The following is a 26,092-nucleotide window of genomic DNA, read 5'->3' on the forward strand; positions in this document are numbered from 1 at the left end:
ATTTGCTGGTACTGGAATAAGAGAGAGTTGGTCTTAGAATCATAAAATCATTAAGGTTGGAAAAGACCTTTAAGACCATCAAGTCCAACCAGAACTCAACTAACATGATCACTAAACTGTAACCTGAAGTGCCACTCCTACACACTTCTTGAACACATCCAGGGATGGTGATTCCACAGCCTCCTTGGGCAGCCTGTTCCAATGCCTCACCACTCTTTCAGGAAAGATTTTCCTGACATTCAATCTAAACCTCACCTGGCACTAACTTAAGTTCATTTTCTCTCCTCCTATCGCTAGTTACAAGGGAGAAAAGACCAACACCAGCCTCACTACAACCTCCTTTCAGGTAGTTGTAGAAAGCAGTAAGATCTCCCCTTAGCTTTCTCTTTAGACTGAACAATCCCATTTCCCTCTTATAATGACCTGTGCTGCTGATTAACACCAAGTTATGCAGTAATGGTGCTCTGCTAATCATACAACTGCATAACTTCAGGTGGGTTTTGACTGAAAGTTTGACAAAATGAATGAGGCACATGGAAGGTGTTTGGCAGCATCACCATAATGTCACCACATAAATGTCTGATTGAGCTATACAGAAAAAGGGGACAGAGAGAGGGAAAGAAAGAAGCAGCTACTGAGACAGAGAGGGAAAGAAAGAGAGAAAATGACAGATATAAAGGGAGGGAAAGGAGATGGGAGGGGGAAATGGGGAAAAGGTTTGCAGAGTACTACTCAGTGAAAGATGTATCCATTGAACAACAACATTTTGACATTAAGATCTTCTACTACCAGGTGGAGGGTTTAACCCTTCCTTTTACAATCAGTCCCCTGTCAACTCCTGTTCTACTTCTATGGAAAGCCATGGAAGCCAAGGGCCTATTGGGTTAAAAAAGACAACAGAACAGAAATTCGACAGAAGTCCTGAGCTACTCATTGAAGAAAATTAACTTTCCCAAAACAAATGCCAGACATATTAAAGATCAGTACTTTAATCTGTCTGGCCACCTGAATATTGACATCTGGACAGTGAAATTGCTATTTGTTCTTTCCAACAAAAATAAACTGGCTCGCTGGCACAGAAGAAAGAATTTAATACCAAATTTTGTTCCATGTGGCAAAAATGCCAAGTGTCACCCGTGCTGCACCCTCCAGATATTACAAGATTATATGCACTTAATATGAAGAAGAAAATCAGAATGACTGAAAGGCAAGTTTCTTCTTGGCTTCCACCCTGGCAATCACTACAGCTCCATACATCTGAGCAAAACCTTCATCTGCTAAATACATTCTTCTAAATCAGAAAATACTTCACTGACATCTATTCCTTGCCCATAATTTCTCACTCTCATTGGACAGGGATGTTGTCTTCTTCACAGAGTAGATCATGGCCTCTGGCAAATCAACATGAATTACTAGCCACACAATTCCAACACATGCTCCTGCAAACAGAGTTTTACCAGCCTGAAATTTCACTTCCTAAAGTGCTGAATGAAGAAACCTGTTGTGCCAGGGTGCTGGCTAAAGTGACCAATTCTTTCACATTCATTTTCAAAACTGATAAAAGAGGGAGGTAATTAGATCACCTACTTTTACCTTTTATGTAGAAACACAGGCACACTGGCCTTACATTGTCAGTTTTACAAGACCATCAGCTGAACAACAAAATGCATACACATACAGGTAAATACCAACACACAGGCATGCACAACACTGAACTTGCATTGGCAGCAAGACTGCAGTAACCCATGTCTCCTGGGCAGCAATCAGCTCTGAAGGAACAGGAAAAAGTTAGTGTGATGATTAACTAGCCCAGTGGGCTATTATTCATGACAAGTAGAGCAGTAGCAATGCAGGCTGAGATGCTGGTTGCCTCTCCCTCTGGAATGCTGCTGGATGCCTGGAATCAAATTCAGCGCAGGAAACCCAGCAAATTTAACATCAGCGTGAGAAAGAAGCCGAGTTTTCCCTCCTGGAGTTTGCACATAAGGCAGACATGCACTGAAATGGGAATGGGCTGCCCAGGGAGGTGGAGGAGTCACCATCCCTGGAGGTGTTCAAGAGGGGATTGGACGTGGCACTTGGTGCCATGGTCTAGTCATGAGGTCTGTGGTGACTCGATGATCCTTGAGGTCTCTTCCAACCTTGGTGATACTGTGAAAGAGTATGACAGACTCCAACATCATCAAATATGTATGCATACATTTTGGTAAGATTAGTAAGGTTACTGCTATCAGCTATCAGCAATTACTCCCTGGTAGAGCAGCAAACAAACAACTCTAATGGCATCTGGGAAGTATCAATGTTGATGGCTGCATCCATGGAGTCAGGAGTGGAGCAGGTGGTTAGAATGCCTTTTAGGTGGAAGACTAAACCATGAGTATCCCTCAGTCAGGGGAAAATAAAAGTCATCATGGTTGTTGCCTGTCCATTGGTACTTTCACCCCTGCAGTCCACACCAAGCTCCAGAAATTCTGTTAAAATCCTTTTAAATCATTCAAATTCCTTTGAAGTAGTGCATTAAGGTGAGCATACTGCAACACCCACTGTATTTCTCTCACTGCTGCCTCAGTCAGGATTTTGCAGAGAGGGAATACACTACTGCCTGGACTTCAGCTTGGAAAATCAAATTTCACCTGATTTTTTCTGGCTTTCAATGATTTAACTTCATCAGCCACACAAGAAATGGCTATCAAAGATTCAGCTTTCTTTTTTGTTTTCCAATAAAAGCACTTTCTGCTTGTTTAAGAAGACCTTGAAAGGAACCACTTAGCAAGAGAAAAGCAATTTTTTTTTCCTTTCAATAAACTCACCCTGTGAAATGCTTTCCTCTGTGTGGGGATTATTAATTTACTTTGATTATTTTGAGGTGTCTCAGTTTGAGTGGGTAGGACTTAAGTATCCACAACACCAAAATAGCTCCTAGAATTCTTTGTTGCAAACAGAATATTCTGCAGTGGCCTAGCAGCAAGCCTTGAGAATGTTAGAAGTCCTTTTCCACAGGGTCTTTCTGAAGATCCTGGAATCTATGGGACCCAGGTCCACATGCATGTATTATGGAACTTACATAGCTCATACCTTTCTAATCATGAACACCCATCAATCCTTCTCATTTTGTAGGAAAACAAAAGCAAAACCCCACTTGTAAGAGACTGGTACCAACTAAAGAAACCAACCAGACATTTTAACCTGTCATACAGGAGGATTTATTAGGACACACTAACCAAGTGATGTAAGAGAATGCAGACAGCCAGAACAACAAACACAACTAAACATGGAATCAGAACTAAATAAGAATCTCTCCTAACCTGCCTAACCACAGCTCTCTCTCACACACACACATGCCCATGCACAAATACAAGAACACTTAAGTTGTTTCTCTTAGGCTGGATGCTAGGAAGAAGTTCTTCATAGAAAGAGTGATTGGCCATTGGAATGTGCAGCCCAGGGAGGTGGTGGAGTCACCATCACTGGAGGTGTTTAAGAGGAGACTGGATGGTGCCATGGTATAGTTGATTTAGATGGTGTTGGGTGATAGGTTGGACTCGATGATCTCAAAGGTCTCTTCCAACCTGGTTAATTCTATTCTATTCTATTCTAGTCTAGTCTAGTCTAGTCTATTCTCTTTGTTAATGCTCTCAGCACAGACATCTTTGTGGCTAATAGGTACACAAACCTTAAAAAAAACAAACAAACAAACAAAATCCAAACAAATAAACAACAATAAAAAAGGAAAGAACCCCTAGGAAAACTTCAGATGGAAGACATAGTTACATGCACACACCCATGAAAGGAAGAGAAGGAACTGAATCTGGGGAAAATAAACAGGAATATTACTTTATAGGCAGAGGACACTGACTTGAACAAGGATTCAGAAAACAAACACATCTAACACTTAAATCCCCAGCTGTATTTTCCACAACACCCTTTTCTCCCATGACTGTGTGTAGCATCTACACATCCAGAGCCGTGAGGTATATCAGCTCTCAGTCTGAAGGTCCAGCTAGAGTTCAAACTTCCCACTGTATCCACAGGCTTCTACTACCACAATTCAATTTAAGGACAGAAATTCAATAAAACTAAAACCACAGAGAAAACAGTTAAAACAAAGAGTTTTCCCTTTCCATACCTTCACAGCCATGGAAGGTGTGCTTTAAGCATCTAGAAAACCAGAAGATACCTTCTTTGGTAAATATAATGTTGAAATCTCCCCACTTTCAACTTGCCTTCCTGTGCTTTACACACACTTCCACATTCATTTATAGCTCCTCTGCACTGTTGCCTATAGTTACACCCAGTATTTACATGTAACCCTGGTCCTCCATGGAGGCAAAAAAGTGAAGGAGGAAAATAGTGTGAAAGGAAGTTGGAACCCAACTCTGTGCTTACTCACCTGCAGTCGGTGGTCGTACCTCGAGGAAGAGTTGCCTTAAAACACAAGTTGTTGTTGAGGGTTGATTTAAAAATCTCTGTCAGTTTTGACATTCAGGTAAAAGTATTGCTGCTGGCTCCAGAACAATTTGCATATCTTATCACTAAATAAAATGTCTGAGGTGTGCACCAATCCAATGAAATTATAAACAAGAGTCCACACAAGTACACAGGCATTCCTGTTTGATTTCTGTCCTCTTCCCTCCTCTACAATAAATTATATGATCACCTCATTCTAGCTGGAGGTTTAACTGTGCATGGTAAAAAAGGAAAATGATAGCAGCCTATTCTTTTTCACACCTTGCAGTTGAAACCTGACAAAATTGTGGATTTGGGGAACAAGCAGAAAAATCTTGTTTGATTTTATTACCACCCACCTCCTCTTTAATTGCCACAAAATGGGTGGAGAATCCTGTGTATCTCTATATGCTTTCAAAAGCTATTTCCCACACTGGAAATAAACAAACACAACTACACATCTTTTACTACAAAGACTAATATACATGCTTAGCTTTATGTCCTGCAATTAATCTCATCTACTTCAACAGGATTACTCATAATGCTGTAAGTGAAATACACGTGTAAATCCTTGCAGGAATCATGGCCTGAATTGCCAACAACATTAGATGCCACAATTAAATGCCTGGATGTAGAATGGCTCTTCAGAAAGGTTAGTGGGAGAAAAAAATCTTTAGGTCTAATAAGTAACAAAATCTACTCCGGGGAGTGACTATGGGAGAAACAGTATTGAGGGAGTTGCCTTCCCTTGGGAAATTCACCTGTCCCAAAATCACGGAATCACAGAATGCTGTGTTGGAAGGGACCCCAAGAATCATCTGTTTTAGCCTTTCTAGGTAATAGTATAGTTTAAATGGGGTGGCGCAGCACCCTGTCAAGCTGAGAGTTAAAACTGTCCAAGGTAGGGGAATCCTGTAGGTGATTATTCCAACATCCTTCACCTTCTTCCTCTACCAGTCATCACCTTCACTTACTGTGCCTTTCTTATTCATCAAATACCATTCTCCCTCTCCACACATCCTGCTGCTGCTGCTATGTGATGAGGAAGGAGACACAAGATGCATCTTACTCCGTAATTCTTTTGTGCAGTGAAGTAGGATGAGAGCACAGCCTGACCCTTGTAATAACTTATTGAGAGGTCTGGAGCTCTATGAGGAGAGGCTGAGAGAGCTGGGGTTGCTTAGCCTGGAGAAGAGGAGGCTCAGGGGAGACCTTATTGCTCTCTACAACTCCTTGAAGAGAGGTTGTAGCCAGGTGGGGGTTGGTCTCTTCTCCCCGGCAACCAGCACCAGAACAAGAGGACACAGTCTCAAGCTGTGCCAGGGGAGGTTTAGGCTGGATGTTAGGAAGAAATTCTTCATAGAAAGAGAGATTGGCCATTGGAATGGGCTGCCCAGGGAGGTGGTGGAGTCACCATCTCTGGAAGTGTTCAAGAGGGGATTGGATGTGGCACTTGGTGCCATGGTTTAATCGTCAGGAGGTGTTGGGTGATAGGTTGGACTTGAAGATCTCTGAGGTCTTTTCCAACCTTATTGATTCTATGGATTCTGTAAGAAACAGCTCATGTACTAATTAACCAAGCTGGGTGCACAACTAAACAATTTCACCAACTTTGCTTCTCAACCTGTTGCTACACTGTTCACATTCCAGTGTCTCACTGAATATTGTTTGACCAGTAAACTCTGCAGACAATCCTTAACCTGCTACTGGAGTTTGTGACAAGAAGCCGCTGATAGGAATGTATATAAACCAGACACCCAAATTGCCTGGTTCTGTCTCCTAGATGAGTAGCTTACCATCTGGTTTCTTCTGCAAATACTCAGGAATGCTCTATCAGAAATGACTCTCTGTGCATGATCTAGTTTTCAACTAAAATCTTCAGCTTCCACAAATATTTCCACTTGTAAATTAACTTACTCAGAAAAATTACCTAACCTGCCAAGAAAACAAAGTCAATCCCTTAAAAGTTCAAATGACTATTTGTCACAAACATTTCACCTCTACTAATGAACTGCAAAAATGAATGATAGAAAATGCAAAACTGTATTATGTTTAGCAGTTAACATTTTAATAAGGAGGAGATTAGCAATTTTTAATACCTCCAGTGCTTTGTTATATACAGTAGCACAATAACTGAATATTTTAATTGCTAATTATTTAGACCTCATTCAGTTCTCACTCAGGCAAAACTCCCATTGAGGGACTCTTGCCTGAGAAAAGAGCTACAGGATTTGTCTTATTGTAATTTGAAAAACAAAACCACTTTATATATCATAAAAACTATCAAGTTATAGTGAGACAAAAATCATTAAATCCTTAGCAATATTAAACCCTACTGAAAGTCCCACTGACTCTTAACACCAATGTTTTCATATTAAGTAAAAGAGATAATTGCAGTTTACCAGTTGTAACTTACCTGTGTAATTTATGCCCAGATATGCTGGTGCTGTTAAATAGGTCTAATCATGTTTTGAGTCATCTTACCATATCCCTGCTTTTCTCCTGTGGGAAATCTCAGATCAAATGGGATGAGGAAATAGACTTTCCAAACAATCACAATAACAACACATTCAGCAACCCAAATGCTAGCATTTGGTTTTTTACCTTTTGACTTGTACTCCAAAAGGGTTAAGAGCAGCTCTCAACACTTCTTTCTTATGCTGCTGTAAAGACAAAACAAAACAAAAGAAAGCTTATGTTTAGAGAGCTGCACAGACAACACTTTGGGTCTTCATACCAGGCAAACAGCTAGGCATTCAGTGGGTGGAATACTGTGTGTATATATATAAATATATATATATATATGTACATATACATGCAGCTATCTGAAAGCAGACAAAACAAAGTCCTACACATTCACGTTTAGTACACAGGTGATGGATAAGTAAGTTCCACATACTAGTATCCAAAAATGCCATCTTATGCACATCCTTCAGAGGGAAGAGTTACACAGCTGAACACCAAACTAATAGGGAGCAATTTCTAAGGCTCCATACTTAGAAAAAAAAAAGATCTTGATTTCTTCACTAAGTGTAGTTTCATTGCTGTCAGAGATAAAAAAATCAATGGGTGTCACAAGCAAAGTTCTGCCACTTATGTTTGCCATCCAAATGCATTTGTGGAGAAAGTTACAGGTAACTATTACCTGCAAGTCACCTTCAAAGAGGTTCTTTATATATATTTTTTTATTATACTTTTATTTAATGAAAAATTGTGTCTTGGCATCTTTCAGTTATAAATGGCTTCAATGACTAAAATGGCAGAAAAACTATAGGCTGTATTTTGGGGGGGAAAAAAAAGGGATCTAAAATCAGATTGAGTACCATATACCTGGGAATTACTAATTACCACAATGTTCAGAACTGGCTGCCAAACAGCTGAGGAAACAATAAGAATTTTGAAGTCTAAAAATGAGACTTGGGCACTTTCCTTCCACCAATTCAGAATATGATTTAAGGACCTGATTGGCATAATTTCCCAATCCCTTTATAAGATATTTGCTTTGATGAAAATGCCCCAATCCACTCCTGCCAGGCTTTTCTTCTTCCTTGCAGAAGCAGTGAGATCCTTTCAAGCACCTCAAGTGCTGACTTTCCACCTAAGAATCTTTGTCTAAAGCCAATGCCAGCTCAAGTATGGCAGAACTGGACTAACTAAACCTACTGGTATTCTTTAATTCTCTGCTGGTGAGGAGTTTTCAAAGTCAGCCATAAAGACATTTCAGTCACTAAGATGTTGACCCCTGTGTCACCCTGCAGAACTGATTCAGTTGCACTTACTTGCCTTCTCAAAGCTCAGATGATTTTTTTTATCTGTTAAGGGACCTGTGACCTGTTACCTATTTAACAGAAAGAACTGCTCTGTGGAGATTTGCTGATTTGGAAGCAAAGGACACAATGTTTTGTTTTCTCAAATAAAAAAGATGAAAGACCAACAGGGTTTCGGGCTCAGGATTTCCAAGCTCAGCTACCCAACAGTTCCTGGCTACTACAGTTGCCTCTGCTGCCTTCTCAGAGACACACTCAGAATTGCTTCTCTTGTCTGCAGCCTTTCTCTTGTTTTCTGGGTGCTTTTTATCTCTGATTCTCACCATCCAACAGTGCCTCAGGTTTAGCATTTGTGGAAATTTCCCTGTGGCGATCCCCCAGCCTACACGGATCAGTCCTGAGCCTAAGCAGCACAGTTTGTTCAATGGTAGCTTCCACTCTTCTCAGAGATGAAAGTTTGTTTTGCTTGAATGAAGGCTGGGCAGTGTGTGCTTCAGCTATCATAAGGTCTGCAGTTGCCTGAATAGACACACACTGGACAGCAGCTGTTAGCATTTTCCAGCATTACACAACCACGGTCTGGAATAGTCTGTCAGTTCTGCACACACAATGAAGAAAGCAAAACAGAAGGCCTAAAATATTGAGTAATGAGGATAGGATTTTGACCTTTAAATGCTGCTGGATGTATTGCACGAGGATATGTTTGATTTAAGCGATACCATTAGGTCTGAAACTGCGCTGTCTGCCTAACGGCTAACTCATCTAACAACTGAACTACTCTGTACTTGCTGGCACACTACATGCTGCAGCAGGAGATGGCTCTGCTGAAGGGAGCCCAGTAAAGAGAGGGTGGTGCTGGAGAGCCTGGAAGAGACTAGAAGCTGAAAACGTAAGGTGAAAGTAAGCATTTCCTACTTCAAAATCTCTGATTAGTCAGACTCGTGGTGGTGCTGAGACATTATGTCCTCAAGGTCTGTGAAGGATAAAATCCCAGTCAAAAGTCTCAGGTCTTGTTTCTCTGGTCTACTGGCATTTTAACCTTTGTACAAGTCCCCGTGATGTACACAGCTATCCTCTGAATCCTGCCAGAAAAGTCTATACAAAACTCTGCATAATTGTTATGGCTACTACTCTTTGTTTTTCACAGTCATTCACTGATCCTTCCAAAGTGTTTGAATGCTTGAGCTTAATTAATGGCAACATTTCTGCCACCTAGTTTTAAAAACTGTTTTTATATGGAATTTAAATTAACCAAGCCTTACACTTCAGATGGTCATTTGTTGGACCAAGACAGCTCCTAGAGTGTACTATATGCAAAACATATTTTGTTTTCAATTCCAACCTCCATGTTTACATTTAATTGAAGAAAAAGAAGAATTGTGAATAGAATAGAATAGAATAGAATAGAATAGAATAGAATAGAATAGAATAGAATAGAATAGAATAGATGAGACCAGGTTGGAAGAGACCTTTGAGATCATCACGTTCAACCTATCATCCAACACCATCTAATCAACTAAACCATGGCACCAAGTACCCCATCAAGTCTCCTCCAAAACAGCTCCAGTGATGGCGACTTCACCACCTCCCTGGGCAGCACATTCCAATGGGCAATCACTCTCTCTATGAAGAATTTCTTCCTAACATCCAGTCTAAACTTCCCCTGGCACAGCTTGAGACTGTGTCCTCTTGTTCTGGTGCTGGTTGCCTGGGAGAAGAGACCAGCCCTGGCCTGTCTACAACCTCCCTTCAGGTAGCTGTAGAGAGTAGTAAGGTCTCCCCTGAGCCTCCTCTTCTCCAGGCTAAGCAACCCCAGCTCCCTCAGCCTCTCCTCTTAGGGCTTGTGCTCCAAAGCCCTCACCAGGGATGCCTTACAGCAGCCTTCCAGCACCTGAAAGTGCCTTCCAAGAAACTTAGAGAGGGACTTTTTACAAAGGCTTGTAGTGATAGGATAAGGATCAATGGCTTTAAATTTGAAGAGGGTAGATTTAGACTGGGTATTAGGAAGAAATTCTTTACAGTGAGACAGCACAACAGGTTGGCCAGGGAGGTTGCAGGTACTCCCTTCTGGAGGTGTACAAAGCCAGGTTGGATGAGGCCTTGAGCAACATGGTCTACTGAAAGGTGTCCCTGCCTATGGTGAGGGAGTTTGAACTAGATGATCCTTAAGGTCCCTTCCAAGAGCTTATCAGTGGTTCATATGCTATAATATCAGGAAATAGCCAGGAAATCTGACACGTCTACACGGTATCAATGAAGTGGAAAAGTATGCACATAGCTCAGGAAACCTCTTTTGGTCCACTTGAAATATACTAAGCAAAAGTGAATACTTTACTGCATAGGCTGACAATAGGCTGACTGACCTCAAAGTCTTAAAATACATCACAATACTCAGAGAGACCCAGTGTACATCACGGTAACTTCCTAGAAAAACTAACTGAAACAAATTAGGTACACTTAGTAACTCTGCTTTGAAAAACATCGAACCAGAACACGGTCTACCATGGAAGAAAGAAAGACACAAATGGGTAACAAGCAGTTCTAAATTAAAAATGCCTCTTTTGCTATGCCAGTTGCTTGTGCAGTAACACCAGCACACTGTGCTGCTGTTTGAATGCCATCAAGACAGAACTATATGTACTTGTTCATTTCCTTATGTTAATGCCTTATAAGCTGCATGGCCTTTTGACATTTGCTCCTGATGAGAAAAAAAAAAACCCACTCTACTCAGTGAACTATCATCAGATTAAGTGAAACCCAGATAAATACATTCCATTCAAGAATATGTAAAGAACTTGTCAGTTTTATTTACATTTCCGCTCAAGGTTATGGAGCTTTCACCCAGAGGGGAGAAAATATTATAGGATGATAACTGTGAGGATCTTCTCCTTTTAAGACTCTATATTCACAGGACAAAATGCAAACAGCAAGATGTATTATTTTAGCATCTCTCCAGTTCAATTCCTTCCAAACACAGACATCATACAGACTAAACTCTGGTAGCGAGTGGAGGAAAATAATCACTGTTGATTAATGCTACGAATATAGAAGCCAAAAGGGTTGCAGATAATGAATGATTCACCGGGAGACAGCCAGTAAATCTCTTGGCCTTTTGTGAGATTCAGGCAACCTGGCACAACCATTGGGTAAAGTATGTCCTTAGCAAATCCTGCTGCAAGGCTCTTTTGGAAAAATAATTTTAAAAAAAGCTTGGGTGTGATTTTAATGCTTCTGGAAAAGTCTGATCTGGCAGGCTTGGCGACAGAAACCCTCTCATTTCCAGGACACGACTTCCAGAACCAGAAGAAGAAGAAGATTATGAAGGCAGACTGAGAGAGTTGGGGTTGTTCAGTCTGGAGAAGAGAAGGCTCTGAGGAGACCTTGTTGAAGCCTTCCAGTATCTTTACTGGTCGATGGTAGGCTGAACATGAGCCTGCAATGTGCCCAGGCAGCCAAGAGGGCCAATGGCATCCTGGCCTGCATCAAGAACAGTGTGGCCAGCAGGAGCAGGGAGGTCATTCTGCCCCTGTACACTGCACTGGTTAGGCTGCACTTTGAGTCCTGTATCCAGTTCTGGGCCCCTCAGTTTAGGAAGGATGTTGACTTGCTGGAACGAGTCTAGAGAAGGGCAACAAAGTTGGTGAGGGGTTTGGAACACAAGCCATATGAGGAGAGACTGAGGGAGCTGGGGTTGCTTAGCCTGGAGAAGAGGAGGCTCAGGGGAGACCTTATTGCTCTCTACAACTACCTGAAGGGAGGTTGTAGCCAGGTGGGGGTTGGTCTCTTCTCCCAGGCAACCAGCACCAAACAAGAGTCTCAGGCTGCACCAGGGGAGGTTTAGGCTGGCTGTTAGGAAGAAGTTCTATACAGAGAGAGTGATGCCCATTGGAATGGGCTGCCTGGGGAGGTGGTGGAGTCACCATCATTGGGGGTGTTCAGGAGGAGACTTGATGGCGTGCTTGGTGCCATGGTTTAGTTGTTTAGGTGGGTTGGATTGGTTGATGGGTTGGACGTGATGATCTTGAAGGTCTCTTCCAACCTGGGTTATTCTATTCTATTCTATTCTATTCTATTCTATTCTATTCTATTCTATTCTATTCTATTCTATTCTATTCTATTCTATTCTATTCTATCTGAAGGGAGCCTACAAGAAACCTGCTGAGGGACTTTTTAGGATGTCAGGTAGTGATAGGACTATGCAGATTGGATCCAAGCTAGAGGAGGGCAGATTTAGATTACACCTGGGACTATTTTATCCTTCATTGTAGAACTTCTGACTGGAGCCTTCACCAGATTCTCCCTCTGAACCTAGTGTCTTCCTCGCAGATGTACAGAAACAGAGAGGGCACTCAGAAATCTCTCTCTCGGTTGCACGTCAGAAACAGCCGACTCATTCACTAGCAAACACATGAATACAGGAGCTTTATACTAAAAGTTTTATATCTGTATTTAAAATTCCACCAGGGTTCAGCGAGAGGAAGGTACTTTGGGGTTGATAAGAAATATGTATTCTTCAAAACAGCCCCACCTCCCAAAAAAAAAAAAAAAAAAAAGAGAGGAAAAAAGTCCCCAGCCTTCTAAAATGTCTGGTTTGTGTCCTAAATTAAAGCATGTATTTCATGCTCTAAAAGTCTGAGGTTTGTAGCTGAAAAAGATTAAGTAAATAATTCAGAATTTGTTGTGTTTACCTGTTAATAATTAAGCAGGTTAGTCTGTGTACTTTTTATAGGCATTGAGCGTTATTTATTTATTTTTATTTACTTGGCTCCTGTTCTGAGTTTTAAATGGGAAGAAGTTTCTGCCAGGGAAGAGATCACAAGAGATGAGGCATCAAGGAGTTAAGCGTTGCACAGGAGCCAATCTGTGGGGATGCAGAGTCTCTGGAGAGAAGGGAGAATTGTCATCTCTCACTTCCCTTCCTCATTCTCCATTGCTCTGAGGGAATTGGATTTTCAAGATGATAATGATTTTTTTTTGGACTAAAGTGTCACCTCTTGTTTCTACTTTGTGATGCCAGTGACCAGGGATGGAGGAGTCTGTCTTTGTTATGAGGTGACATTTGAATAGAATACAATAGAATACAATAATATAAATAAACCAGGTTGGAAGAGACCTTTGAGATCATCGCATCCAACCCATCAACCAATCCAAAACCACCTAAACAACTAACCCATGGCACCAAGCACCCCATCAAGCCTCCTCCCGCACAACTCCAATGATGGTGACTCCACCACCTCCACGGGCAGCCCATTCCAATGGGCAATCACTCTCTCTGTATAGAACTTCTTCCTAACATCCAGCCTAAACCTCCCCTGGTGCAGCCAGAGACTGTGTCCTCTTGTTCTGGTACTGGCTGCCTGGGAGAAGAGACCAACATCCACCTGTCTACAACCTCCCTTCAGGTAGTTGTAGAGAGCAATAAGGTCACCCCTGAGTCTCCTCCTCTCCAGGCTAAGCAACCCCAGCTCCCTCAGCCTCTCTTCATAGGGCTTGTGGTTCACCTTAGTCAAGGGAAAGTTTCACCCATGTTCTGTTTCAGAAATAGAATAGACATTTGAAGGGAAATTCAGGTAACAGCCACGGTGTATATCTGTGCTCTTCTTATGAGTTACAGTCTGGGGACAGCTCTAAAGACTGAAGTCTTCTTTATCATTTGAGGAGGTACAAAAAGGCCACTGGCAGTGTGAGCAGCTTTCACAGACACATTTAGATCTGTGAGATTGTGTCCTGCAGCAGGTGACAGTTTGGTGCAACTGGATCTTTCTGGGTATCTTTGCTTTCAGTGGGAGGGAACAGGCCACTAGTTTCCCAGGTTTCCCTTGAATTTCAGTATCTATCACTTGAGGCAAGAACACGATAAGCAGGAAAATAATGCTGTGTTTTCCATCCAGCAATTTTCAGTTGCTGTTTACATAGCCTGGGCTTGAACATCGACTGAAACAGAGAATGAGAAGAAATTTCAGTTTGGGTTTGTTTTTTCTCCCTCCCCTGCCAAGCAGTGATCCACTCCACTGCTAATCACATTCCCTCCCTGCCTTAAGCAAAGTCATTGCCTAATTTTTATTTTGTTTTCCCCCCATGTTTGAAGTATTCCTTTGGTCTTGGCAGAGTAAGATACATAATTTGATAATTTCACTCACCTTTTCCAAAAGGGAAGGAAAGCACAGGGTAGGGGGAAAGGCAGATGAAGTGATTGGCATTAAAAGACAAAAGCTGCTGAAATGTGAGAGTGATCTTTGGACTGTGTATTAAAAATCAAAGATTTAAGGAGACTGTTTATGTGCGAATTAATAGCCTGATTTTGTTGACAGTCAAAGTCTTCATCTGTTACCATGGCATGTTTTAAATCACTGTCTGCCTTGGTATTTCCTTCTGCAGAAATACACAGGCTAGTTGCTAGTACCTCTAATATTAAAAATGCCATTTGCTTCTCATGTTCCAGGTGATGATTTCTGTTTAATTAAAGTTATGCTACATAAAATGAAGAGGAGGTTAACTTGGGAGATAGTAGAATCATAGAGCCATAGAATCAATAAGGACGGAAAAGACCTCAGAGATCAAGTCCAACCTGTCACCCAGCACCTCCTGACTAACTAAGCCATGGCTTCAAGTGCCATGTCCAATGCCCTCTTCAACATCTCCTGGCACAGTGACTCCACCATCTCCTTGGGCAGCACATTCCAATGGCAAATTACTCTTTCCATGAAGAACTTTCTCCTCGCTTCCAGCCTAATCCTCCCCTGGCACAGTTTGAGACTGTGTCCTCTTGTTCTGGTGCTGGTTGTCTGGGAAAAGAGACCAAACCCCTCCTGGCTACAACCTCCCTTCAGGTAGTTGTAGACAGCAATAAGGTCTCCCCTGAGCCTCCTCTTCTCCAGGCTAAACAACCCCAGCTCCCTCAGCCTCTTCTCATAGGGCTGTGCTCAAGGCCTCTCCCCAGCCTCGTTGCCCTTCTCTGGACATGGTCAAGTGTCTCAATGTCCTTCTTAAACTGAGGGGCCCAGAACTGGACACAGTACTCAACACAGAAGCAGAAGTCTTTACAAGAGCATTAACAACAACATTTAACAAGGTATTCACATACTACTATTCCCTCCTCATGGCTGCAAACATGCACAAATATGCCAGCTGATAATGTATTTATTAATCTACTCTTAATTGCTATAATAGCCCAACATAATTTGGGTTTTTTCCTGGTTTTAGAACTTCACAGTTGGTTGTTGGTTGGTTCCCCCCCCCCACCCCAGTACCCCAGTATTTGTGTGCTGTGCTTTTTTTTGCCTACCAAGGCCTTCCAAAGGTGCAATTCAGGAGATGAGACAGTTAATCACAGAGCTGGCTTAGCCTCTAATTTAGGTGGCCTACTTATGTTAGCAACATTTTATTAGCACATTATGCCGTATATATTTAATATTTAGTACAGTGTGAACATGGTTTACTGTGTGCTGCTCACATAAATGGCTTACAAATTCTGTTTGACATATAGAGAACAGTATATAAGTAATACATGTATTTCTAAGTGTACCTAATGCTACAGAAAAGAAGGGTAAACAGAAGACTCTCAGAGAAAAGACAAAAAAGGTATCTGATGAAGTTAAAGGCTAGCTCATAAATACTTCAGGAGACCAAAGACACAGAATTAGGGATATATGCATGATGCCCATCCCTCCTTTAACTTCCAGTTTTAAATATTCCTCCAGAAGCCTCAGCAGACATCCAGCTGAAGGAAAAGGTGACTTTCTTAATTACTGAAGTCCCACAGTGGAGACAACTGCAACAAAGCACACATCCTTTCCTCCAGAACCTTTTTTCACCAAACCCAAAAGACATTTAGGATGTATCTTTGAGCTTAGGAGTACTTTCAGGACATTTTTCACAAGGCAGGTAAGTTAGCTATGTCTTCATGAATTATGCAGCCTTTCCAGTGTGTGCTTACACAATGCTAGCTGGAAGCCCCAGGGAAGGATGCCCAGTGCATATGAGCAGCAGGTGGTACCCAAGGAGAATTAATCACAGATCCAAGCTTTCCTGGAAGATCTGGAGACTTATCTAGTGATAGCCACAGTCATTTGGCTGTACTGATGCTCAGAAATTAACAGTGGAAAGAAGATTTTGACTTCATTGTTTTTCATGCTCTTGCTATTTACAAAGTCAATCATCAGGCATTTGTAAGAGACAGATCAGGAAAAATCATAGAACCATAGAACTGTTGAGGTTGAAAGAGACCTTCATGATCACCAGGTCTGAGTGCACTTCCTGAACTCACAATCCCATCACTACTGGAAAGCCATTACAGCTAAACCACGTTTCCAAGTACCATACTCACACATCTTTTAAATGCCTCCAGGGACTCTACAACCTCCCTGGGCAGCCTGTCCCAATGCTTGATAACCTTCTCTGTGAGGCAATTTTTCCTAATATCCAACCTGAACCTCCCCGGGCACAACTTGAAGCCTTTTCCTCTTATCCTGTCACTTCTTGCATGTGAGAAGAGACTGACCTCCATCTCTCATCTCTCTCCAACCTCCTTTGAGATAATCTCCCCTCAGCCTTCACTCCTGAAGGATAATCAACCCCAGTTCCCTCAGCTGTTCCTCATAAGACTTGTGTTTGAGTCATGACATACAGGGCCACCCCAACACCTCTCCTTCCTTGCCTATCACTTCCAAAAAGTCACTATCCCTCAAATGCAGCACTCCAGCTGTGAGCTGTCCCACCGCATTTCTGCAATCGTTACCATGCACGTGTCTTGCTGCACAATGGATCCTTCAGCCTCACCTGAATTAGGCCTATTTTAGGCTTAGCAAAGGCCCATAAACAGTCCAGGAAAAGGGATTTACTCCATTTGCTTCAGGCAGATCCTGCTTCACTTGCAAATGATTTCAGCCCCTCTAGATACAGGTGGCTCTGTGCACCACATATCTTTGAAAGGAGTAGTTGTAGTAACTTTCCCTGGGGGAAGAAAAAGGCTTATACCTTAACCCTAACTTTAGCTCTTGATCTCTAACAAGTGAACCGCTGACAACCATCAGAAATACCCAATCAACCAACAAGTGAATACATCAGTAGGAGGGAGGGAAGGAAGGGAAGAAGGAAAGGAAGGAAGGGAAAAAGGAAGGGAAGGAAGAGAAGGAGAAATGGAAAGAAGAGAAGGAAGGCAAGAAGGAAGGGAAGGATGAAGGAAAAGAAGAGAAGGAAGGGAAGGAAGGGAGGGAAGGGAGGGAAGGGAGGGAAGGAAGAGAAGGATGAAGGAAAAGAAGGGAAGGAAGGGAAGGGAGGGAAGGAAGGCAAGAAGGAAGGAAAGGAAGGCAAGAAGGAAGGAAAGGAAGAGAAGGAGGAAGGGAAAGAAGGAAAGGAAGGCAAGAAGGAAGGGAAGGATGAAGGAAAAGAAGGGAAGGAAGGGAAGGAAGGGAAGTAGGAAGGGAAGAAGGAAGGCAAGAAGGAAGGGAAGTAGGAAGGGAGGGAAGGGAAGGAAGGGAAGGAAGGGAAGGAAGAGAAGGAAAGGAAGGAAGGGAAGGAAAGGAAGGAAAGGAAGGGAAGGAAGGGAAGGAAGGGAAGGAAGGGAAGGAAGGGAAGGAAGGGAAGGAAGGGAAGGAAGGGAAGGAAGGGAAGGAAGGGAAGGAAGGGAAGGAAGGGAAGGAAGGGAGGGAAGATAACCTCTCAGGACACGTTGTCTCCAGTTGACTCTGAAGCTCATGATACCCCAGTTAAGAAGGAAAAGTCCATCTAAAGGCAAGAAATCTTACTTGTAACAAATATGTTTTAGCCTTTCCTATTTCTTCTGCCGTGTAATTTGTGAGTGTATCTTTAAATTGTTTTATAATGAGGCAGCTATGAGAGGTGCTAAAACTTGAGCAAATACCAAACTTCTTTTCTGCAAAAACATATGATCACACTAAAGGCATTTTTTTTTTCTGGTTGGTGAAGTATTTTCAGTATTATCACAAAGGACCCTTACTGTTTATTGCAATCCCTGACAAAATATCAGTTCCAAAGCTTTCCTCAGCATCTTCAGTTGATATTTGTCAAGTGACATTCAGAAACAGTCGTATTTTGAAACACAAAAACAAAACAAAATTGAGTCTATTTCACATTCCTTTTCTTCTTACACTTTACTGAATTTTTCAACATTACTCCAATACCTCTACATCACTTACATGGCAGACCCTAAAAAGCTTCACAATAGAGAAATTTACTTCACATTTCCTCTAGGAAAAAAGAAAACAACAACAACAACAAAACAATCCACAAAACCTTTTAGAAACTGCATCTTTCCACGGTTATATTCAGGGGGGAACATTAAAAATTCAATATTTGCCACTTTACAATGACTTTGGGACAGAAAACAGTTCCTTCATGCTGCAATAGGTTCCTCTGCTCTAAATATAAGAGGAACTAGATGTACACACTTGAATAGAATAGAATAGAATAGACCAGACCAGGTTGGAAGAGACCTTCAAGATCATCGTGTCCAACCAATCAATCCAACCTTCAAGATCATCATGTCCAACCAATCAATCCAACCCTTGATGCAGGCCAGGATGCCATTGGCCCTCTTGGCTGCCAGGGCACACTGTAGGCTCATGAAACCATTGAAACCATGCTATGACACTCACAGTGCATCTCTGATCCTGACATCACTTTCCCCCTTGTATTTCCTATAATTTCTGTAACTCCTTGCAGACACAGTATTGACTTTGAATAATAATTAATATGTAGAAATTAGTACATAGAAAGCAAGTAACAAGAACTGGTCTAATTAAACATTAATATCATCACCAAAATAACTATTCTATTAATCAATGTGAAGGCTGAGATATTCAGACCAGTAGGACATTTTTAGTTCTAACATCCATCCTGCTTTAACGACCTGAGGACAGTTGATTTAGCTGAGCTATATTGATATACAGTGCTTGGATTAAAACCATGTTGGGAGCTGTATGGCAAGCTAGCAGATAGTTCCATTACAAAAATGCCTTGTATTTTATGGAGCAAATACAAAGATTAAGATCTGAAGGGAACAACCCAAAGGGGACTCCGCATTTTTAACTGAAAATTCACCAGCAAAAAAGTGAATCACAGAATCACAGAATCACCAAGGTTGGAAGAGACCTCAAAGACCATCAAGTCCAACCTGTCACCACAGACTTAAGGACTAAACCATGGCACCAAGTGCCACGTCCAAACCCCTCTTGAACACCTCCAGGGATGATGACTCCACCACCTCCCTGGGCAGCCCATTCCAATGGCTAACAACTCTCTCTGTGAAGAACTTTCTCTTCACTTCCAGCCTAAACTTCCCAGCTTGAGACTGTGTCCTCTTGTTCTGGTGCTGGTTGCCTGGGAGAAGAGACCAACCCTCTCCCGAAGGGATAGTTGTGGATCAAACTAACCTTTGCTGTAATCTTACTGAAATCAATGAGATTCAAGGATGATTTTAATTTACCACTCATCACAAAGCAGAGTTTTTAAATTAAGAACACTTTAGTACAAATATTTTAAATAGTCACTTGATACTAGGGAGAAGAGACCAACACCCACCTCACTTCAACCTCCTCTCAGGGAGTTGTAGGAAGCAATGAGGTCTCCCCTCAGCCTCCTCTTCTCCAGACTGAACAATCCCTGTTCCCTCAGCTGCTCCTCAAAAGACCTGTTCTCCAGGCCCTTCACCAGTTTCACTGTCCTTCTCTGGACACACTCCGGCAGCATAATGTCCTTCTTGGAGTGAGGGACCAAAACCTGAACCTAGGATTTGAGGTGTGGCCTCAGCAGTGTCCAGCACATTGAGACAATAAATTATTTATATTGCAGTAGAGTTTAGAGATCACTGTGAGCTCAATGCACTGCAGTGACAGAGACTGAGAAACAGTTGCCACTATAAAAAACTTTTCAGACACACCAGCCAAAGAGTGAAAAAGCAGGAACTACTTTTTCAGATGAGCTGGGACACATAGATTTAAGTTAGGAAATCTGCAGTAGAGTACAGTGCTGAACTTTTAACTCAGGATATATTCTAATGCTTTAACAATAAAGCTTTTCTTCCTATTAATTAATATAAAGCTCACTCCAAAAAATCCCACTATTACATCTGCCCCAATAATTCAGCAATTCCAAACATTATGCTGCTTTGCATTTGCATAACATCAAGAATCTCAAAGCACTGTAACGCAAAACCAAATAGAACTAGATTATCCTCTCTTTGCAAGTAGTAAAATAAAAACATGTAGTCATTAAGGGTCAAGTCATCTCATCTAGCTTTGGTCATCTAAAGGACAGTGTTGCCTAAGCTGCTCCTTTCACTGCTTAGAACGAGGTGAGCATCTTGAGTAATTCCTCCTCCTGATTCTCCCCCTCTACTCCACTCTGCTGAGACCCCACCTGGAGTACTGTGTCCGGTTCTGGAGCTCCTATTACAAGAAGAATCTGGAGGTGCTAGAATGTGTCCAGAGAAGGGCCACAAGGATGATCAGAGGGCTGGAGCACTTCTCCTGTGAAGACAGACTGAGAGAGTTGGGGCTATTCAGTCTGGAGAAGAGATGGCTCTGAGGAGACCTTATTGTGCCTTCTTCTTACAGGGACCTACAAGAAAGCTGGAGAGGGACTTTTTAGGGTGCCAGGTAATGACAGGACTAAGAGGAATGAAACAAAACTAGAAATAGGTTGGTGAGACACTGGCACAGGTTGCCCAGGGAGGTGGCAGAAGCCCCATCACTGGAGGATTTTAAAGCCAGATTGGATGTGGCTCTGAGCAACCTGATCTAGTGTGAGGTGTCCCTACCCATGGCAGGGGGGTTGGAATCAGATGATCCTTGAGGTCCCTTCCAACCCTAACAATTCTATGATTCTCTTCTCAAACACAGTCAACCACCAGGGAAGGCTTTCCCTTTCCTATGCCTATTCCTTTCATTTAGCCTAGAAGCCAAGACCAACTGCCTTACTCTTAGATAAGTGAGCTATGTATATATTCCTATCCTATTACAAATTAGATCTCCCTTCAGTGTTCCCTTGGTATCTTTTCTAAGAAACAGAATGGTGATGGGTCAAGGGCTGTATGTGCTGACTATTCAGCATACCTGTGCAAAAAAGTTGGGTGCACACTGCTAGACCTATTAGTGTGTTGGCAAATTAAACAGAACTCATTCCAGGTGGTGTACCAATTGACCACCATTTCCTGAGCTACTGGCAGGCCAAAGAAACAGCTGTAAATTGGTAGGTCTAGCTGAGATTTGTGCTGCTCCTAGCCCACAGTGGAAGCCCATCAGGAATACCCATGGTGTTGTTACAATATAAATAATGTTTATAAGCAAAAAAACACCCAAACCCTCACATCAAAATGAGACTCCCCCCCCCCCCCCCCCCCCCAAGAATGGTGATAAGAGTCTGCTATCAGGACTTTAATCACAAGTTCCACTATTCAGAAAAGGAAATACCTCTGAATCCCAGTGAAAAGGAATCTGTCTGTGGCTGAAATAACTTTTTAAATGCTTACAGCATTTTCTCTGTCAACCCACAGATCAGATTTGGAGATCCAAAAATGCTTGGCTTTTCTATGCACATTTGCACATATCAGAACAATCTGGCACGATACTACATGATAGGATCTCGAAGCTCTGAACTAACTGTGAAGTGGTATTTCAAAGAGCTCTTCCAAAATGAAAACTGGTTAACACACAATTAAAGCGATGCCTCTTCCAACATTGAAACAGACAAGGAGAATGCAAGATACATTGTTTTGTCTCTCTCACAAAGGAGTGACTTAGACTAACAGCTTCCATTCTGTGCACAGAAAGTTAAGTAATGTATTTCGCTGTTTTTGCCAAATAAAAGCTAGAAGGAGTTCTCTAAAGAAATCACAGGATACCAGTAGAGTTGCAGAAAAAAAAATACCAGCACTTTTGCTCAGACATTTTCCAAGTCCTAAAAGGAACGAGAAAGCCACAGCACCTCAAGAATCAGATTTTGCAAACTCGAGCTTCTCCTCTTTATTCAGCGCTGTCAAAAAGCACCTATTTGGTACATGTAAAAGCACTAAAGTCTTCCTTTAAAACAAAGTACCACTGTGCTCCTGAAGGAGCTTGAACTCTACAATGCTTATCACAAGCCCAGCAGTGAGCACTGAGCCAACAGCTAGAAGCAAACCACCGCTACCACGCTCCCGCTCAGCTTCAGCAAGTCGCTCTGTAAAACGAAAGCCATACGCTAACAGTTCCCCAACCAGTGTTTGTACCGCTATTATAAAGGGTTGTTATCGGCGGAGAGGAATCAATACTTAATGCAGTAGCTAAAGACCTGCTCTCGCTGTTTCCTGGCTGAAGGGAGAGAAGTGAGAGGGACGCTAAGGAGCAGGACTCTGACCACGCATCCTGCCACCAGGAAGCACGGCAGCAGCGAGCAGCCGAACAGCTCGCTTAGATGAGAGCAAAAGGATCTTCCAGGGCAACAGTAGTGGAATGGCCTTTCCCAGGAACAAATCTGCATTGCAGATCTTAACCATACAAGCACAATTTATTTACTTGACTCGCCTGTTCCAAAAAGAACTACAACCAAGAAACAAGACCTATCAAAAAACCACAGTGACCTCAACTTTTTCTCCAGGCAACAGGATGAGAAAACAAATGGAGAAGCTCCCAGTTAACTGAATTATGAGTCCATCCAGGTGCTCGTAATGCTAACACCAGTAATTCCTACTGCAGGTACTAACCTGTCAATAACACTTTGGGACAATTTTGTTAAGGGCATAAAAGTAATCTTAATACTTTGCCAGAGTAATATCTTTATCTCCTGCTGGTAAGTTAACTTCCCAAACCAGAGTAACTGACATTATGCACAGGAATTAAACTGATTTGTTAATGTTTATTTTCATGAGGAGGAAGACGAATAATCTTAACTCTGAACTTTCCACTTCTGTTAATGATTAAAAGGTTAGTTAAATATTAACTTCATTGAATTAATAATTTATATGACACTCCTAAAATTTACTTACAACACACACTAGTCAAATCTGTTTGTTGTTTTGAGGGCAGGTGGATGGAGTGGGTGAAGTATTCAGACAAACCTAAAAGTTTCCAGCAGAGGGGTATAGACCATATTCTCTTTACCTGAGAATAACATATATTATCTAGTGTGGAGCAAATAGGTTCAGAGGCTAAGTGGTCTCTTTCAAATGACAGAGGGATATTTTCCCCCCCTGTTTTTGTTTGGTGTAACATGCTCCTGATATACCCAAACAGTTCTATTTGAACGGCAACCTTTATTAGGTAATTATTAAAATGGGAATTACAATATGTACTAGCAAAAATTGCTTGGCTGTTTGCTTACTGATTCTTGTCAGAGCCCAATTATTTTACCAACAGTCAAGGCAGAGTCTGTTACTAAAAAAAAAAAATAAAAATAAAAGAAAAACCAACAAACACCACCCCCCACAACCAAAAAGGGACTTATATGTTAAATCCCATTTGTAGTAGCCATTTTGTTTCTAGGTCTGGCCATCTAAAAAAGGGGACAATAAACTGAAGAGTGTATCATGCTCCAACAATAATAACTGATGTCCCAAGCACTTTTCATCAAAAAAACTCACTGGTACAATTCCTACTTTTCAAGTGATACAATTCCTACTTTCCAAGTGAGAAGAACCTATGAGAAAAATGAGCTGGGGTGAGATAATGAACAGACGAAAATAAAAGGCTTCCTAACTTCCAGTCTCTAGCTTAGATGATTACGTTATTGTCTCTGATAAAGAGATGTCACATCTTACTTTTTTAAAGAAAGAAAAACCCTGTGTTTTTAAGTCCCTCTTGCACATCCACCTGTGCATCCATATTTGTGTAACCTGCTATCATGAACAGAATGATCTATCACACAGGTGTCGTTGCCATTCAAACAGGACACTGGTGCACCATTTCAGTCCTTACAATACTGAGTTTATCTGCATGAACCCCTTAAAACACTGGGTATTTCTGTTCAGCAGCGTGCCTCCAATGCACAACTTGCACAACCCTCCCTGGGATATCACAGACAGCATTTTCCAGTTACACAGAGGCCCATCAGTTAGAAACAAACGAAAAAAAAGAGTCAAGAGTTAACAGCAGGATGCTGTCGAGAGAAAAAAGCTCAACTTAGGAACACATTCAGATTGCCATTGCCCAAAAATCTGAGTAATGTTCCAGATATGTTATGTTAATCTGTTACACAAGATTGTCTGCAATGTTAATATTTTTTTAAGGAGTACTGAGGGTGGTGTTGGGGGTTGGATGAAGGCAGGTGGCCAAAGTTATTACAGAAGTGAAGAGGATTATTTTAATTGTTATTGGACTATTAACCCTCCGCACGGTCCTAGTTAACCACTTTCAGCATGCTTACAAGTAATATGATTTATAGCCATTGTATTTGAAATTACTGTTGATCACCAAGCATTTGGGAGTAAAAATAGATGTGATTAGATGTGCAAAGCTCATTTGAATACAGTTTATGCATAGACTGGGTTTCTAGCCACTGAAAAAATAGCCCTTAATAATAAGTTATCAAGGAAAATGCGGTGAGAAACGATATTTTATGTGGAATATGCGATCTGTGTATTCCAGATACACCTCATAATGAACATGACCAAACACTGAACACGAACTGAAGAACAAACCTTTTGTGCTGATGCAAAATTTGAGTGGCAGGGTAAAAATAAACCATAACAGAAGATAAGGGTTTTCATTCACAATGCAATGTAAATTAAAAAACCATGGATACAAAAGAGTAGAAACAAGAAAGGTAATATAACAAACTTACATTTCGCCCCCTCATCACTACAAGGATCAAAACAGGGGCATACATCTTCATTCTAGTCAGATGGCCACTATAGTAATAAATTAGAGTAGCTCATATGAGAAATAAAAATATCGAGGACCCAGTTAGATTTTAAATTGAAACAATGCAAACCATGACAATAAAGGAACACAGAAATCCCCCACAGTCAGTGATGGTTTGGTTCTTTTACAAATAAGGAGGGAAAATATACGTGGAAGTTAGGTCTATGTCTACTTATGCAATCACTTTGCCTTTAACTTCACTGAGAACAGCATGAAGCTTCCCTTAGCAAGCCTATTTTCCCTCTAAATAGGTCTTGATGGTGCTGTAGCTGCAAAGCCAAAAAAAACCAACCCCAAACACCACCACCACCACCAAAAAACTAGGCCAAATTTTATGTGGTCATGCCAGTGCAGTGGAAAAGCTTTTGTGAGGATTTGATGTTGTAACTGCATTTGTACATCTGGCCCCTCACAGACCTTCAAAGTCTCAGACATCCATAGATACTTACACAGATTATTTAATGGCCTGTTAGTAGAAAAGGTGGATTCAGGACACTGCCACATTTAAATCTGGTATCTGCAACCGGACCCTGGCATTCATTTGAATATTTAAAGCATTAATGTTATTGTATCCTTTAGACCCTATATTAACAAGTTTGCTGTAACAGATGGGAGCTTTTTCCAAAAAATGTAAACAGCTGATCTGAGAGCCAGCACTTTCTATAGACAGACCTTACAGTGAAATATAGCATTCTACTGTTTATTCCAAACACATCATGGCACTGTAAGTAGACCGCTTTATACAGCGAAGAAATACAGTAAACATAAAAGGAACAAACCTCAAGAATTTCTATGCTCACTTTCACTCCACTTTCACTAATTCTAAACAGAGTGTTCTCCCTCAAATTCTCAGCTTCCAACCTATCAAAAGAAAAAAAATAATCAAGGAAAATATTACCTAGAATAGAATAGAATAGAATAGAATAGAATAGAATAGAATAGAATAGAATAGAATAGAATTAACCAGGTTGGAAAAGACCTTCGAGAGCCTATAAAACAGGGCAGATAATCTGAACCAAATCT

General features: G+C 41.5%; 1 protein-coding gene across 5 annotated transcripts in view; it reads right to left on the reverse strand.

The window, feature by feature from the left end:
* Nucleotides 1–26,092, reverse strand: part of ZBTB20 (zinc finger and BTB domain containing 20) — a 554,111-nt gene that overhangs the window by 443,609 nt on the left and 84,410 nt on the right. For 4 of the 5 annotated variants that reach the window (XM_054163730.1, XM_054163732.1, XM_054163729.1 and 1 more), the window contains one exon: nucleotides 7,051–7,109. The gene's annotated coding sequence lies outside the window, so the exon portion shown is untranslated. The remainder of the gene's footprint in view (nucleotides 1–7,050; nucleotides 7,110–26,092) is intronic. The other variant, XM_054163728.1, reaches the window with a different exon arrangement.

The sequence above is a fragment of the Dryobates pubescens genome, chromosome 8 (genome assembly GCF_014839835.1).
Source record: "Dryobates pubescens isolate bDryPub1 chromosome 8, bDryPub1.pri, whole genome shotgun sequence".
In the NCBI taxonomy this organism is placed as follows: domain Eukaryota; kingdom Metazoa; phylum Chordata; class Aves; order Piciformes; family Picidae; genus Dryobates; species Dryobates pubescens.